This window comes from Molothrus ater, chromosome 6 (genome assembly GCF_012460135.2).
Source record: "Molothrus ater isolate BHLD 08-10-18 breed brown headed cowbird chromosome 6, BPBGC_Mater_1.1, whole genome shotgun sequence".
Lineage (NCBI taxonomy): Eukaryota > Metazoa > Chordata > Aves > Passeriformes > Icteridae > Molothrus > Molothrus ater.
The window spans coordinates 58,489,564-58,501,874 of record NC_050483.2 but is presented as its reverse complement, the minus strand read 5'-3'; positions in this window follow the sequence as shown (position 1 = coordinate 58,501,874).

Sequence of the window (12,311 nt, the reverse complement as noted above, 5' to 3'; positions counted from 1 at the left end):
TAATATAATATAATATAATATAATATAATATAATATAATATATAATATATATAATATATACACTATATAATACTATATATACTATAAAAATATATACTATACATACTATAATACATAATAATATATATTATATATAGTATTTGTATATAGTATTTTATATATAGTATTATAAATATTGTATATATAATATAGTATTATATATAATATAGTATATCTTATATACTATAATAATATACTTATTATATTATCATATCAGTATATATAATATATAATGTATTATACTATATTATAAGTATATTATATAATAATATATATAATATAATATATACTATTATCGTATTATAATATTATTAATTAAATAATATAATAATATATATAGTGTGTATATATAATACAGTGTTTTATATCTAATAATATAGTATTCTATATTATATATTATTATATATTATATTTGCTTTACACACTTGAGGCTAACCAAGCCTGGTGAAACAGATTCTTCCTTGATAGTAACTGCCTCAAATAGGGTGGGGTAACACAGGTGAGAAAAAGAGGGGTGAGGGATAGGAGGGATAGGAGGAGAGGAAAGTGCCAGGGATGGGAAATCAGAGGTGTGAAGCTCGTGAGCTGCACCCAGTGTCACCTGCATGCACAGAAATGGGCACCCTCGGGGCTGGGAGGGGAATTTCACAGATAATTTGGGGCTGCAAAGCATGACAACAAGGTGATGCCTCTTGCAGAGGGGCCAGGAGGGTCTGCTCTGAAAGGGCAGCAGCTCATCCAGCTGAGCAGTTCCGTGTGGCCAGGAGGAGATGCCTGAAGAGGCTGAGAGATGGTGAAAAGAATGAGCTCCTGCTGCAGAATGGGCTGCCAGAGCCCACAGAAAGGCAGAAACAGGCTGGAAGTGCAGCCCTGTCTGCAGCCAGTGTGTGCCCTCCTCTGAGAAGGTTGTGTCCCTCAGCACAAACACACACCTGGGATGTGTTGCTGCTGGGGTGATAAACTGAGGCAGCTCCCAGAAAGGCTCAGCTAGCAGAGGACAAGCTGGGAACAAGGGCAGGGAGAGCAGCACCTTGGTATTTTGGCTCTGAGAGCAGCTGGGCCACCACAAGTGACCTCTCCCAGCTCCCAGCTGAGCCCTGGCAGTGCTGGCTGCCCTCCCTGGGTGTTCCCCCATGGAGCAGCTTCCAACTCAGTTATAAAATAACCCAGACTGAACCCTGCTCTTGTGTCCCTCTCCCCCAGGAACACAACCTGCTGCCCTTCAGCCTCTGCTTTTCCGGCCCCCTCTGATTAATTTTTCTTCCTCCAGGCTGGTGTGGCAGCAAGGGCTGTCCCAGAAGAGCAGGAAAGCAGAGGGACTTCTCCAGAAGCTGCTCCCAACTTCTGTGCCCACCAGACCCCTGATGCCTTAAGTTTTAGCTTTCATATTTTCCAGATTCTGCACTGCCTTAGTGTGTGACTGAATGAAATTGTTAGCAAGTTCTCCTCACAGTTCAGTCAGACAAAACAATCCTTTTCCAGCCCCACAACCAAGGACACCATTGCAGCTTCAGCCCCAAAAAGTGCAAACAACAGAGAATTGAGGACAGCAAACTGGGAGGATGGGACTGCATCACTGGAGCTGTAATTGGACAATTAACCCCAATATGGAAATGGACCAAAAGTTATAAAAGTGTGAAAACTCGGGACTTGGGGTCCATCTTGGGTAGAACCATGGCTGGGCTCTTGTACTGCCCCAGGTGAATCCTTTGAAGGCCTTTTAATAAATTTATTTATTCCTTTAACTCTGGTTCCAGGTAGCCCCTCCAGGCATCACCTCTGCCATGCATGTGGCCAGGGAAGGATCTCCTGGTCCAGGGGTGCTCAGCAGCATTTCATGATGCCCTCAGAGAGCTGAGCCTCCCCTGGGATGGTCTAAGCAGGCAGATAAATGTTCTCATGTTTAAGAGCAGGGAATTAATCACATCTCCCAAATCCATCTTGGTAAACAAGCTTAAGCTTTACCTGGGAAACCTGAAATGATAAACCCCGCTTTTCCATTTGGGAACTCAGCTGTTTTCTTTCAGTTAAGCTTTCTATGTCCTTAGAACACTTTTGGGGTTATTGTCTGTTTCTGGCCAGGCACTGAGAGGGGAACAAACTGAAAATTTGTGCAAAAGCCTTTTTTTCTGGAGGCTGGAGGTGTGGGCTGCATCCCTCTGATCCACTCTGAAGGACATCAGGGAGATGGATGCTCAGGGATCCCTCAGAGCCTTCACCATGGCCACAGCTTTATCTCATCAGCTTCATCCTGGAACTGAACCCCAATCCATGAACTCCTCTGACAAAACACTGTGGGGAGAGATGCTCTAAAGGACCAAGGGGCTGCAATCCATAAACCTTTGGGAAAAGTTTCACTGCAGCAGGAGGTGTGGCAGGTTAGGAACCTGCTCAGGGCTGGTAGAATCACCTCAGGGGATGGAAGAGACCCCAGGCTGTTCTCTCACTCTGCTCTCCCCATCTCCCAGAGCATTTGACCCCGGAGCTGTGTCTGGGATGGAAGGCTGGGATTCATGTTAACAGCCTTTAATTGTGTGGGCAATGTGCTGCTCCTCCAGGTGTTGGGTTACTGCCTGTCCTCTGAAAGCAGGGACATTTCCTCAAGGTCAGGGGCTTGCTGTGCATTTATTCGGTCACCAAAGTAACACCTTCCTTCTCCTGGCACTGGGAAGGTGGTGGTGAGAAAAACCACCAGCAGAAAACCTGAGCTGATGTCGCTCACACATTTGGGGGGCGTTGTTTGCTTTGTTTTTCTGTCTGAGGTCTTTCTTTGTCTTTTTTTTTTTTTTAATCATCTTTCTTGGGCTCTCTTTGAAACGTGCCAAGAGGATGATGAATTGCAGGAAGCATCCAGGCTCCGGGGCGTGATTTGCGTGGTAATCAGTGCAATCAGCACCACTGAATCCTGTTACACCTGGCCACCAAAGCAGGCAGCAGGGAAGGGATGGAAGATGAGAGCCATGAGAGCCCTGCAGGACAGGGATTCCCCAGGGGAAAGCTCAGTTTCACACCTTTTACGGTTTTACATCCATTTTACACCTGACTCATCACTGTGGTCCATCGGGGATTCTGCTTATGGCTGGCAAAATCTGACACTGGAGGGAGGTGACTTCAGGGAAAACGTTGCCCTAAAAGCATTTCATTATTTCTCTCCTGTCTGATGGGAAGTGCTTTGGGACACTGAGCCAAATTTTATGATGCTCTCGGAGATTTTGTGAAACCTTTGTTGCAGAAGAGCCAAAAGCAGCTCTCAGGGAGCATCAGCCCCCAAAGGATCACAGGATTGTTTGGCTTGGAAGGTGCAGGAGTGTGCTCCTTGTTGATGGAGGGACAAAACTATATTTTGTCCCGTCAAAAAGGAAAGAAGCCCAGAAGTTTCTCTTCTTGATTAGGTGAAAAGACCTCATAGGACCTGGGACTTCACCTCCAACTTTAGGATAGCTAATTGGATAGAAGCCAAAAAGTCCCTCTTGGGCAATTTACTAGGAAAAAGAAGTGAACAAAGAAATAATGGCTTTTGTGAGGTGTTTTACCAGGGGCAAGGACCTCCTGCACCTAACTTGGTTTTTCTTTGTTTATTGTTTTGCCTTTTATTAAACCTTTTTGTTTCCAACACTGCAAGAGAAGCCATCCTGCTGATTTTTGTGCCTCCAAAGGTAGCTGAGCTATCTTGGGTGTGTTATAGGCTGTAACAGTGGAAGGGACATCAAAGATCATCCCATTCCAACCCCCTGCCATGGCAGGGACACCTTCCACTGTCCCAGGCTGCTCCAAGCCCTGTCCCACCTGGCCTTGGGCACTGCCAGGGATCCAGGGACAGCCACAGCTTCTCTGGGCACCTGTGCCAGGGCTTCATCACCTTCAGTCAGGAATTCCAATTCCCAATCTCCCACCCATCCCTGCCCTCTGGCAGTGGGAGCCATTCCCTGGCTCCTGTCCCTCCATCCCTTGTCCCCAGTCCCTCTCCAGCTCTCCTGGAGCCCTTCAGGCCCTGCCAGGGGCTCTGAGCTCTCCCTGGATCCTTCTCCTGTCCAGGTGAGCACCCCCAGCTCTCCCAGCCTGGCTCCACACCAAACAGGCAGGGCTGGCCCCTCTTATTTTCCTGAAGGCTATTTTCCAGGCAGGTTATTTTCCTGAAGCTGGACACGTCTGGGCTAAGGGCAGGGGTTTTCTGTGGAGGTTTTTTCCCTCACAGGTTCACCCCCTGCTCCAGATCTCAGTGCCCCTCTGCAGTTCCTGCTGTGAGCACAAAGCCAGGTCTCATTGTGCCAAACTGGAACATCAGGTACGGAATCTGAGCACTCGAGAGCTGGGAAATGAAGAGGTAAGAACTCACTCATTTTAACCATTTCCACAGCATAACCACTTACATGGCTTTTCTTGCTGAGGGAAAAAGAAAAAGCCTTTTCCCTCTCTGCAGCTGCCTAATTCCAACTCAGATTTTTCTCTGTATTTTTTGGGGGATTTAAAAATCTTTTTAATGTTTTGTATTGACAAAAAACCATTCTTTTTTTCCTGCGTACACAGAGGAAGACTGGACTCCTGTCATTTAAACACCTGGATCAGAAAACTCTTCAGTGTGTTGCATCCAAAGAGGAAAAAATTAGGGTTAACCTTGTAAAATGTGCAGCTTAATATCTGTGTTGGTAGGAGGAGATTCCAGGGATCCAGGGGCAGCCACAGCTGCTCTGGGCACCCTGTGCCAGGACTTCCCCACCCTCCCAGGGAAGAATTCCCTCCTAATATCCCATCTGAACTTGTCCTATGTCAATTTAAAGCAGTTTCCCCTTCTCAAAAGTTCCCCTCTAACTCTTCTGGGGGCTCCTTTGTGCTCTGGAAGGTGCTTTAGCCCAGCTGTGGATTCACTCCTGGGTTTTTCCTGTCAGCTGAGAGGGAGGAAAACTTCAAGTTTTAAACACCAAAGGTTGGGATCTCAGACAGGGGCTCTTGCCATGGGATGGAAGAAAGGAAGAGTATTTTGTTTGCAGGGTGCCCTGATGAAGGAAGGAATGATGAATCTGACTCCATGTTCTCAGAAGGCTCATTTAATATTTTATAATATATATTATATTAAAGAACACTAAGCTAAACTATCCTAAAGAATATAGAAAGGACACTTACAGGAGACTAAAAAAGATAATAATGAAAACTCCTGACTCTCTCCAGAGCCCCGACACAGCTTGGCCCCGATTGGCCAAAGAGTGAAAACAACTCACAGCAGAACCCAATGAAACAATCACCTGTAGGTAAACAATCTCCAAACACATTCCACATGTGAGCACAACACAGGAGAAGCAAATGAGATAGGAATTGTTTTCCTTTTCTCTGAGGCTTCTCAGCTTCCCAGAAGAAAAATCCTGGGCAAAGGAATTTTTCATAAAATGTGAATGTGACAGAAGAGAACAGGGCAGAGCTGGGAAAATAAATCAGAGCAGTGACCATTGGCTGCTGGGGCAAAGCTGGCACTGACTCCAGCCCCAAAACCCCCAATTTTTGTCCCATCTGGCTGTGCAAGGCTCCAGCACCAGCAGGACCAGGGCTTTAACTCCCACCACTGCCTTTCTCCAGGAGATGGATGAGTTTTGCCTGAAGCCACCCCTGGGTGTAAATGGGGCTTAGCCAGGCTGGGGGTGGTTCCTTCTCCCAGGAACAAGAGACAGGACAAGAGGAAATTACCTCAAGTTGCACCAGGGGAGGTTTATTAAGAGGATAGTGCGGAAAATTGAAATAAAAGTTGAAAGCAAAAGTTGCTGCAGAGAGAAGGCCTTCTCTTTTTTTTTTTTTTTTCTTTTTTGTTTCTTTTTTTTTCTTTTTTTTCCTTGCTTTAGCATTTTCTCTCACCTTTTTGTGATTACTTTCAGTAATAATCTTGCCAGCTCATTGTTGCAAATCATCTTTTCAAAAATAGCAGCAGTAAACTTGTTGTGGCTGAAAAGTGGGAATTTCAATAAATGAAAACCAGAGGAAAATCCCAAACCAAACCCTGGCTCTTAACCTCAGTGACTTTCTGTTTATTTGGTTTTAAAGAGTGGGAGATTCTTAGGGAGAAACAGAATTTTCTAAAATACATTTTGCAAAGGTCTATAGGCACATTTTGAAAATTAGGAAAATTAGGAAAAATTAAGAAAAATTAAGAAAATTAAGCAAAATTTTAAAAATTCAGTGTCTTATTTTATCAATCCCCACCCCAGGGCAGCAGCAATGGCCTCACAGTCCCTGTGTAGTGCAACGTAGCCAAAATGAAGCTTCAGAAGCTTTTTCCTAAGAAGAACATTGGAGGAAAAAAAAATCAGCTCCAGCAGCTCTCAAAGGCATCTTTGTGTGGCAAAAATCTGCATTTTTAGGTCAACTTGGCTAAACTGAAGGAGGTGGTTTGTGTGTTAAGTAGGAGTAATGCCTGGTTTTTAAGCTCAGCCTGAATTTGTGGAAGGTTTGGGGACTGTTTGGAGCTGGGGACAAGTGGCCACCAGTGAGGGACACCTGCTTGGTTCTCAGTTTTAATTAGAAATGTGTATCTGCAAGAGGTGACTGCAAAAGTGCTCCTTTTTCTCCCTTTTTCCTCACAGAAGAGTGGTTATTTAATATTTTAATGGAGTAAAAGGGATAATTTTGGGTGTTAAATCACAGCTGCATGGAGCAGCAGTTAATGCCAGGGTGGGTGTCAGCTGTGAGTCAGGAGGAACTGAAATTTGGGGAAATCAGGGAAATTTGGGGCTGGATCAGGAACACAGCAGGGTTTGCTCTGCCCCATCCCTGAGGGAGAGCATCAGCATTGATGGGAGTGAACAAAAGCATGGAGCAAACGTGGGAGAGGCTCTGGGCAGGTGGGGGATCCCCCAGATCCACAGCTCCCCTGGCATCTCCTGTGGGGACACTTTGGAAAGGCTCATGCCACAGAATACCAGAACGGTTTGGGTTGGAAGGGACCTTAAAATCATCTTCAATTCCACCAAACCAGGTTGCTCCAAGCCTCATCCAACCTGGCCAGAAAGGGAATTTAGGGGGAAGAGAAAGGGGGGAAGAAAATAAATGAACTGAGGCAAGATAGAAGGGGAAGAAAGCATGGTTTGATCTGCCACCAGGAAAAATGATTTCTCACATGTGGAATGATGAAATGAGGTGCTCAAAGGCTGAGAAAAGAGGGCAATAGAGCTAGGACCAATCAAACACTGGGCCTAAGGACTTGCAGCTGTGCCAGTGGGGGTCAGGCTGGGTATCAGGAAAGGTTTTTCTCCCAGGGAGTGGCACTGCCCAGGCTCCCCAGGGAATGGGCACAGCCCCAGGGCTGCCAGAGCTCAGGAGTGCTTGGACAGTGCTCCCTGGCACAGGGTGGGGTTGTTGGGGTGTCTGTGCAGGGCCAGGAGTTAAATTTGGTGATGCTTGAGAGTCCCTTTCAGTTGAGGGTGTTGTAGGACTCTGTGGGAGAAGTGCTGCTCTCACCAAGTGCCCTCCTCGCTCCTGGCTTTATTTCCCTGTCCCTCTCAGCCTGGGCTGGTGTGGCCACATTTCCCTTCACAGAGAAAAACAAAGCACAACTCCCCAAGGATAATTCTTGGATTCACATTCTCTGAACCTCAGAGAAAGAAAAAAAACCCAATTCTTATCTCAGTTGCTGCTGCTCTTGTTGTTCACAAGTGGAATGCACCGTGGAAGGTTGTTTACCTGAAGGGAATTGGTAATTAGTAATTGGAATTGTTAATTGGATTCTGGTGTGAGTGCTTTGATTCACTGACCAATTTACTCCAGGTGTGTGGATGACAGTCACAAGATTCTGGGCAGTTGAGTGCTTGGCAGATTGAGTGTAATATCGTGTAATATTAAAAAAATGTACAATAATATAGTATAATAAAGTAATTAATTAGCCTTCTGATATCAGTGGAATCAGATGCATCATTTTCTCCCCAATGTCAGGGTTGCCCTGCTTTTACAATGGGCTGGGTGCCAGAGCCAGGGCAGGACTGAGCCTTCCTGCAGGAATTCTCTGGCTGAGCTGTTCCCACAACGTGTCAGTAGGTGGCAAAAAGCTCCAACCCTTGTGCTAAGCAAGAAATAAATATTATTTTTTTCCTGCCTCTTTCAAGAGCAGGAGGGATCTGTGGGCAGCCCGGTGGCATCAGTGGAGGTGGATTTTGTTCCCACTGGGACAGAGATCCCTGGATTGTGTTCCCACTGGGACAGAGATCCTGCAGCAGCACTGCTGCCAGGGAGAGCCAGCTCAGATCCAGGAACAGGTGAAGGGGCTCAGAGACAAACAGGAGCTGCCTCCTTCCTCTTAATTCACCAGAGGACCCTTGTGCCATGGCTTGACCTTTTCCAGGAATTATTTGAAGGAAGCTGGGAGCTGTGACTAAGGGAAAGCAGCAGCTCTGGGGCTGTGCTGTGGCAGAGCAGTCTGAGGGTACCTGGTGAGGCAAACAAAAACCTGCCAAGCTTGGTATTTTCCCAAGCTGGTGATAAGGCTTTAATCTTGGTGTACAGCCTGAAAAGGAGCTGCTCAAGCCGCTGCTCCCGGGGGCTTTTCTGTGCAGCTTTGTGTAAGCAGATTGAAGCAATCCCAGCCTGTCACACACCTTCCAGGGCACATAAAGGCTTTAACAGGGATGCTGATGGATCCCAGTGGCTCAGATGGTGGGGTTTTCCCTGCTTTGGAATGCTGTGTGCACTGGGGAAGGGGATGGGATGTGATGCTGGAGACTCAGACACTCCTGAGCAGGTCAAATGCTCTGAGCACCAGGTGGGACTGAGCCCAGGGAGGTCAGAAAATCCCATTAATCCAGGCTAGTCAGTGAGATCCAGTTACAGTGTGCCTTTGTTCAGCTTTATTTACCTAACACCTCTCTTTGCTAAGTGTAATTAATTTTTTTTTCCTCAAGAACAGTAACAGAGGTGTTACAGCAACCTCAGCTCATTTTTAAATACAGAAGTGCAGTTCATTGACATCTCCTCTTATAAATTGTACATTTAATTGCTAATGATTTTACCAGGCTGGTGCTGACTTCAGGCTGAGCATTATCATTTTGATTTCACATTTCAGCAAAACCAGTTCAGTTAACCCTGAGCTGGAAGAACTTGGCTTGCTCTGGCCATGTTTGACAAAAACATCCTATAACATCCTAAACACCTCCCCATTAACCATTTCCCTGGTGTCCTTTGGGGCAGGGGTCTGTCCTACATCTCCTCTAGGGCTGTACCATTTGCTGCTCTCCATACCCACACCAGTAACTGTGTAAAATCTCCATTCTTTGCTGTTTTGGTGAAAAGTGATAATCTGAGTTCTCTGAAGGTGCTGAATCTGGGCTGAGCAGGTTCTCCAGCACAGCTCCTGTGTGGAGACTCCTCTAACCTGCAGGAAGGGTCCAGCCTTGCCTTACAGCTTTGGGTAGTGTGGGATAGCCACAAAATCACATTTTTAGCCTGGGGAGGCACAGGGGGGTGAGGGGCTCTGCTGGACACAGACTCTGGTTCCTGTGGGTGTCACTGGGGTTGGAGCTGGCTGTGCTCAGATGTGGTGAGGGGCAGGCTGTGTCCTCCCCAGAGCTGCCTGGACTGGCTCAGCCTTCAGATGATTCCAGCATTTGGAACTGGGAGCTGAATTCCTCTCCCTGAAGTCTCCATGGCTGAGTTGCAGAACACACACTGAGGGAGCTTGGTTGGGTTGGTTTTGTTTGTTTTTTTTTTTTTTCCCCATCTTCTGCAGTTTGTAGAAAAGTCTGTGCTTCACCTTTAGTCACAAAGGAAATGTTTTCATTTCCAGTGTCTGGAAGGAAGTTAGAAAACATGAGCAGAGGATGAGGTGCCCCCTGCCTCTCTACAGGTTGTGATGAATTAATACAACCAAGAACAACACAGTCAAAGAGTTTTGAGCACCACAAGTGTTTCACAGACTCACAGAATGGTTTGGGTTGGAAGGGACCCTAAAGCTCACCCAGTTCCACCCCCTGCCATGGCAGGGACTCCTTCCACTGTCCCAGGTTGCTCCAAGTCCTGTCCAGCCTGGCCTTGGACATTTCCAGGAATCCAGGGGCAGCCACAGCTTCTCTGGGCACCCTGTGCCAGGGCCTCCCCACCCTCAGAGTCAGGAATTCTTCCCAAATCCCATCTCCCCCTGCCCTCTGCCAGTGGGAAGCCATTCCCCTTGCGATGGGAGCAGCTTTGCTGATTTTCCCCCTTCTGTAAGAGCAGGTTTTGCATGCTGCAGATTGGTAAATTAATGCTCAGAGAGTCTCTGTGCATAGGCTCTGATGTGGATGGAGTGGCCCACAGACACTTCTCCGTGGGCAGCACTCTTCCCCAAGGCTGGCAACACCATTATTGGAGAACTAATCAGCTCTAGCTGAGATAAATTGCATTTCCACCAATTATAGCTTAATTGTTGACAGATGGGAACACAGAAGGACGATGTGTCACATCATTAAGAGAACAGGTGTATAGACAAGTGCCAGATTAATTGTTCCAGCCCATTAAATCATTGACCTTTTCAGCACACCCTCAACACTGAGCTCGAAGCTCTCAGGGCTTTTCCAGCTCACACAGAATGGCTGTGTTCATCAGCAAAGTTCTTGGGGCATTTTAAAACACACAGACTCCAGCCATGGACTCATTAGCCATGAGCAGCTCTCCTTCTCATTAAAATGATTCCTCTTCTTCTTCCTTCCCTGTGCTGGGCTTTGTTTTTGTGTTGTTCTGCTGAGATCCCACATGGTGTGTGGGCTTTCTCCAAAGTGCAGTTTTCCCCATGGAGCAGGCAGACATTCTGTAATGGGCCATACATTCAGGGATGTCAAAAGCAGGTGAAATCAGGACAGAGCAGCAGCTCAGTCCTGGGCAGCTTGGCTGTGGAGGCTCCAGCTTGATTTAGGGCTTTGTGATTTCCAGCTCCCGCTCTGCCGGGGATTTTCAATAAAGATAAATACTGGTGAAAGTGAGTCAGCCATGGGTGTCTCACTCCCTTAAATAAGTGTAAAAATGTGTCTCCTGCTCTTTTCCTGGCTGTGGAAATCAGGAATCTGAGGGTGCAGTGCAGACACCCCACAACAGCTTTGAGGGAGGGAGCAGAGGTTGGGGACAGGGATGCAGGACAAGCCTCATCTGTCCTGGCTAACCCAGAACTGACTCAGATCTCGCTCTTCTGCCTTGAAAAATGAGAGGAGCAGGTTTCCAGCTGAAAGTGCTGTGATGGTAATGGTGTTTGTTACACCTGGAGCCCCTGCCCTGCAGCAAGGAGCTGATCTGAGGATGCTTTGCCCCCCTGGTAGTTCCAGAAGACCAGGTGGGAAGGGAGGGAGAGAAGCAGGAGGCACCAGGAAGGGTTGATGCCCTTGGCCTGCAGCTGCAAACAGAGGCAAAGCTGGCACTGGCAATCAGGGCTGGTGGGGAAATCTCTCCCTCCCTCCCTCCCTCCCTCCCTCGTGTTTCACCAATCCTCTACTTATCTGGTTTGCCACGTTAAAATAACAGTGATATTTCACTGAAATCTCCTTTTATATAAAGTGCTGTGAATCCACAAACTTGGTGGCCTTTATGGACCTCCAGGGACAACCAGACAGGATACAGGAGAATTGGGTGAAGTTCCCTCTCAGGTAACAAATTATTTTGTAAGGAAAATGAGATCATTTAATAAAAAAATTCAGTTTATGTGAGATGGAAACTACAGGAGCATTTTTGATAGATCAGACACCTTATATAATCCTATTTTTCAATGTGGTTGGAAATGTCAGATTGCAACAGGGCAGCTTGTTAAAATCCTGGGAGGTGCTGCAGCCTTGATCAGCATTCCTGGGAGAGTGTCTGCAGGAAAAGATGGAGATTTCTCCATTTCCATCAATCACTCCCCAGCACTGAACCCTGGACAGGAAAAAAAAAATGAACCAAAGCCAGATTTTTCAGATTATATATAAATCTGGTGGTTAGTTCTGAAGCAAGTACATGTATTTCTGTGTGCAGGACAGGAAGAAGAGAAAATAATAAAAAAACCCAAAACCAACAAACAAACAAAAACCTCCCACAAACTGAAAAAAAAACAAACCAAAAGCCACAAAAGTGAAAGAGGAATTTTAGAAATGTGAAAAAATGTAATTTAAAGACTTTCTAAAGGAATAATTTTACCTTGCATTTTGAACTGGGGTTTGTGGTTTTGAAAAGGTTAGCCCCAGTTTAAACAGGAACTCAAAGGCAAGAGAAACATTTCATTTCAGTTGAAATTTAATATCTGGGGTTAACCCAGAACTTTCCCCAGCCCCCTCCTCCTCTCTCTACCCCATTTCACTGTTGCT